At 39.6% G+C, this 5,966-nt stretch overlaps 1 pseudogene; it reads left to right on the forward strand.

Moving 5' to 3' along the window:
* The first annotated feature begins 2,174 nt into the window (after positions 1–2,174).
* On the forward strand, positions 2,175–2,451 carry LOC102824282 (annotated as a pseudogene).
* Positions 2,452–5,966: the final 3,515 nt, after the last annotated feature.

Below are 5,966 nucleotides of genomic sequence, written 5' to 3' on the forward strand. Positions count from 1 at the left end.
AAATGATCGTCTCATATTTTTATCCTATGCTTCAAGTAAGTAAACAGCTGGTAAAAGCTATAAATAGTACAGAAAGCTTAAAAAAAAATAAGTAAATCTCCTTTTCTCCCATAATCCAGCAAATCTGTTAACTTCAACATCATGAAAACAGTCATGCGAATAATTTGCAAACTGAGGTCTTTGGTAGTACATTGAGTGCCTCCTATATGACCTCTGTTACAGAGAAAACGCAGGCAACACACACACACTGCCCAGAAACAAGTTGAGCCTAAGCTGCACCTCAGGCTGTGTGGATCTGGTCACCGCTCCACAGAGCTCTTGGTATCATTCCTGAAATTAAGAAACCTTCTCATAATAAAAATGAGTTCACTGTAAAACACAAGAGGATTTCCTCTGTTAGTGATCGAGATGATCCTAGTCAGTACTCTATAGAAAAAATATCTTTATTTAACATTGTACACACAAAAAAGGCATGAGCCAAAGTTCCAAGCTTAAAAGCATGTCTAGACTTCTAGAGAAAAGGCAAGCTAGCAAAGGACTAAGTAGGAAGAAGGGGAACTCCTTTGGAGGAACTCCAGCCTGCGATGAGATAGATGCTGGACATTTTCTCTCCACAGCGCACTTGTTCTCTGGGTGAGCGGGAAAGGTTCACAGGTATGCCAGCCATGGCTCAGCCAAGTCCTTCCTCAATGCCTCGGATCCTCCTGGCCAGTTGCACATCCTTTGGATAAAGAGTAACTCGGCCGGCGTGTAAGGAGAGAAGATAGGCATCTTCAAACAGATGAACTAAAAATGCTTCTGCTGCCTGCAGAGAAACAAAAAGACTGACACAGATGAGGGAGCATGTGCTGCTTTTGTCCTGGAAGACCTGCTAACTAAGTCTCTGAGGACTCAAAGGACTGTAAGAGTATTCACAGAATGTGACTAAACTGTGTCTGAGAATTCTGCTACCATCAAACAAGAAGCCCAGCCTCCAAATCCTTGTTGCTCTTTTCAAGGAGGAAAAATTCACTCTGCGACAACCCAGTCAGCCATGTCCTGGTCAAAACCCATTCCTGCCAAGTTGATTACGATTCAGTGACCCTACAGGACAAAGTAGAATGGCCCCATAGGATTTCTAAGGTTGTAATCTTTACGGAAGCAGACTTCCACGGCTTTCTTCTACACAGAGCGACTTGCTGATTCAAACCACTGACCCTCTGGTTAGTGCTTACCCAATGTGCCATTAGGGCTCCTTATGCCCTGGTAGGCATGTAGAACTCTAGAATATCTCCTTCTCCCATACTCAGCCCTCACACAATTGTGCCTTGCCCTTTCTTACCTCTTGCAGGGCCAGCAGGGCCTGGGCTTGCCAATTGAAGTCCACACCACGAGTGAATTTAGCACAAACTTCTCTCACCTATGAAGGAGGTGGGATGGGGAGAAGTGGCCGGGGTTTGGGGGGTGGAGGAGGAGAGAGTAAAAGAGAAACTCAAAGGCAGATAGACTCTCTCAAGAGTCTCCAATGAATCCTCATTTCCATTATTCCTTCCTGGTCCTTAATCATAGGACCTAACCCAATAGAAGGTGTCAATCCTGGCATAGTGGAACTGGCATATCTTTCATTGGTGGTGGGGAAGGGAGACAAGAAACTGATCTCTGAGGGTAGGTAACGGAACCAAAAAGTGGGTGGATGAGAGAATTCTTATTTATATAAACCAAAGAACCCAGCTTCAAAGATAGTGGGGGTTAGAAAATAATCTCATAAAGAATTAAATGGTACTTACGGAGGGTTCATGTTTTCAAAAGATAAAGAGTCCCCTATCAAATTAGAAATGAGGATTCTTAACCATTTAGGCAAAAGATGGTAGGCTCTTCAATACCTGGGAAATCTAAAGAAAGAAGGGGGTGTGGAGGGTTGGAGGGCAGCTCCCTGGAGCTCACCACGAGGCTGAAGGGCCTCTTCCTTAGCAACAGGTCTGTGCTCTTCTGAAGCTTTCGGATCTCCTTTATAACTTGAGGTATCCAACGGCCACGTCGACGGGAAGAAGTGCCTGAGCAAAAGAGCTGAGTCATAAAAGTGCAGTGGAGCACATGTACTGCCTCACAGCCTGGCTGAGAGACAGAGACATTGTCAGATCATTAGGCTGTGATATGCTCCACCAGAGCAAGGATTTCTGACTTCCAGGGTCACCATGGCCACTAACGCTATCACCAACCCATCACAGCTGCTGCCTCTTACAGCTTGTAGACAAGTGTACAGGATCAAGAATTCACACTGTGATGAAGAATGATGAGGAAATTGTTGGCACATTTCTAGGCTTTGATGACCTTGTCAATATGATATTGGAAGATGTGACTGAGTTTGAAATCATAACTGAAGGAAAAAGGATTACTAAATTAGATTAGATTTGGCTAAACGGAGAAAATATAACAGTGCTGGTTCCTAGAGGAGAAGAACCCAAAGTATAAGAGGATTTCTTGACTTACACTAACATCTGTTTTATTTTATAAAAGCAACAGAATGGATTTTTGTGTTGTTTCTTTTCTTTAACTTTTTAATCTTATTGTTCTATAATGCTGTTTCCCGTTAAAGGAAAATGCTTTGAATATACATTGTAAATGCCAATTTTTGTAAATTAATTATCATTGTGTTGGGAGGAAAAAGTAAACAGTTGGCTGTTTGAAGACTAAAATAAATGGGTTTTTGGTTAACTGTATGTAACTTTATTTACTCTACTGTATTAGCCAGTGAGACAGATTGTAATTCTTTCCTAACCTGCTTCCTCATTTACATGATCATTTGATTCTCAAAGTTGTTTCAAGTAAAATGATGAACTTTAATTTTTGAGCAAGTATATTTAAAAAACCTGAAGTGATCACTAACAAAATTTAGTTTCAATTCTCATGTTTTATTAGAAGATTTTTCTATTGAATTCAAATTTAGTTAACCCCGACTAAAAACAAACAAAATACATAGGTAATATAGACCTAATGTTATAGAAAATGCAGATAAGCAAAATGGAGAATACTGACCATATTCTGCTGTATGTTCTCATAAGATTTTCTCACTATAAATTTTATTTTTTAGAAACTTATTTCTCTTGAACATAGTATTTTGTAGTTACTATTTAAATCCTCTTTTGAATTCAAATGACAAACTTTTTTTAAAAAAGTTTTTATTGTGAATTGAGTGATAGTTTCCATGGGAGAACATCAGCTTTACACTCATCCTATCGAGAAACATTTTTAATGTCAAATATTTCAACAATATTTTATTATGTGTATAATATTTAATGAAATAGATTTACCATAAAAAGAAGAAAAGGGAAAAAAAACAACAGCAAGGATTTCTGTCTATTTTACTCACAGCTGTTATTTCCAGCACCTAGAAAGCAACAGAGAGGTGCTACAGATATGTGCTAAGTGAATGAATCAATGATTCTTTGAGGTCTATCTCAAATGCCAACTCTTCCATAAAACCTTTTCCAAAACCAGATCCTTTACTAAGCAGATGGACCCTCCCTCCTCTGGGTCCACGGTACATTGTACATCTTTCATGCATGACCCATATAGATTGAAAACCCAGTTATTTTCAGCTTCCTTTTGAACTGAAAGGAAACTAAGATGGTATCTAGCACCATCTTCTTGTCTTGGTTCTCCTGAGGCTTAGAGAGGTGAAAATAGTTGGTCAAGGCTTACTTGTGACTGGGCTGAGACCTTACAAATGGTGCGGGATGGGGTTAGAGCCTTTGGTTAAATCTGGGTTCCAACCAAAAACAAAGAAAAAGATCTAAAACCATTCCAAAAAGTAGAAATCACAAAATGTAAATTCTCAGACCAAACTACATGGACAATAGAAATTAAAAACACAAGCATAAGAAAAAAACATTCTTCTAAATAACTTGTGTTAAAGAGGAAATATAAATTAGTCAATTAAGAAATGAACAACAATAAAAAGTCTATACCACAAAGTCTATGAAATATAGCCAAAGTATTACAGAAAAATGTGTAATCTTAAAAGTATTTGGCACACTAACGTGGGAATTGGCTAGTTTTGCCAATCCACTAGGATTAAAATGAGTCATTCCCGAGGCAGAAAGGGGGGACCTGATTACCACTAAGAAGAGACAGGAGAGATATGTGTCCTTTAGACCCATAGTCCCTATGCTGGGAACCTCCTAGACCCAAGAGAGAAAAAGCGAGAGAGAGCTTTAACACTGGAGATGGCAAGCATCAGAGGATTCAAACCAGGAGACAAGCATGAGAAATGGTGCAGTGGGCTTCCTGGCTCCTGGACCAAGACAATTACAATGGATGTGCTGACTCATGAAGTGAGAGCACCTTCAGATAGGAGGTTTTGTAACACTTGCCCAAGCAGGGAAGAGGCTGGGTTTAGGGGCTAAGGACCAGAGAGAGAAACCTGCTCACAACACAGCTGAGAAGTGGCTGTCTTTATCAATCCTGAGCATTCCTGAACGTGCATTGTAACCTGTTACTTCCTTAGTACGCTCCATGATGTGTGTTGTCTGTGACTTCGGTGTGGCCATTGCAATGAATTATCAAACTCAAGGGAGCAGTAGAGTGCTGTGGGAGGAACAGGACCATTAGCGTCAGAGTTGGTAAAAAGTTGGAAGGGTAAAGGCATGTCTGACCTGTCTCATAGGAATCAGCCTTGGGCTGTGGATCTTGATTCTCCATCCCCTTTGTGAGGTTATAGGTCATATGATATCATCCCTGTCATACCATTTTTACACCTCTGTTAAGTTTAAAACTCAGAATAAATAATAAAAAAGATAAAAACAAATTTGCAGAAACATTTTGAAGAATAAAACTACCTTCAGAAATATTATTCAAGGTCCAGCCAAGAAAACAAAACCCACAAGCAGTTCAGTAGAAAGATTTTAAAACAGCAAACTACAAAAATGTTGAAAGAAATAGAAGAACGAGTGAGGGAAGATAAGGCAATCCATACCACAGGTGGCTGGTGCTGGGTAGCTGATGGGGTTGGGTGGCTCTGTGGTAGAATCATCACTTTCTATACAAATGGTCAATGTCCTACTATTTCAAGAAGTAGCATATGATCAAGAGCCAAGGGACTGAAGGGAAAAGTCCAAGGTGCACTGAAGGAATTGGCAAAGAACAAGGTTTCTAATGGAAAACCACTTGAAGTCTTTCAACAAACTGAGGCAGCAATGGAGGCTCTCAACTCATCTATGCCAAGAAATTTGGAAGACAGCTACTTGGCCAGTTGATTGGAAGAGATCCATATTTGTGCCCATTCCAAAGAGAGGTGACCCAACAGAATGTGGAAATCGTCGGACAACATCATTAATATCACATGCAAGTAATATTTTGCTAAAGATAAATCAGAGACAGCTGCAACAGTACATTGACAGGGAATTGCCAGAAGTTTAAACCAGATTCAGAAGAGGACATGGAATAAGGGATATCATTGCTGATATCAGATGGATCTTTGCTGAAAGCAGAGAAAACCAGAAAGATATTTACCTGTGCTTTATTGACGATGCAAACACTTTCGGCTATGTGGATCATAACAAGCTATGGGTGATATTGCAGAGAATGATTATTCTGGAATAGGAATGAGGAACCTGTACATAGACCATGGGCAGTTGTTCAAACAGACTAAGGGGACATTGAATGGTTTAAAACCAGGAAAGGTGTGCACCAGGGTTGTATTCTTTCACCATACTTATTTACCTATATACTGAGCAAATAATCTGAGAACCTGGATTACGTGAAAAAGAACATAGTTATCAGGATTGGAGGAAGACTCACTAACAGGCTGCGATATGCAGATGATACAATTTTACTTGCTGAAAGCAAAGAGAACTTAAAATATTTACTGATGAAGATGAAACACTACAGCCTTAAATATGGCTTGTGCCTCACTGTAAAGAAAATAAAAATCTTCACAAATAGAACAATAAATAACATCATGATAAACAGAGAAAAGGTTGAAGTTG

The sequence above is a fragment of the Chrysochloris asiatica genome, unplaced genomic scaffold (genome assembly GCF_000296735.1).
Source record: "Chrysochloris asiatica unplaced genomic scaffold, ChrAsi1.0 scaffold00016, whole genome shotgun sequence".
Classification (NCBI taxonomy): Eukaryota; Metazoa; Chordata; class Mammalia; order Afrosoricida; family Chrysochloridae; genus Chrysochloris; species Chrysochloris asiatica.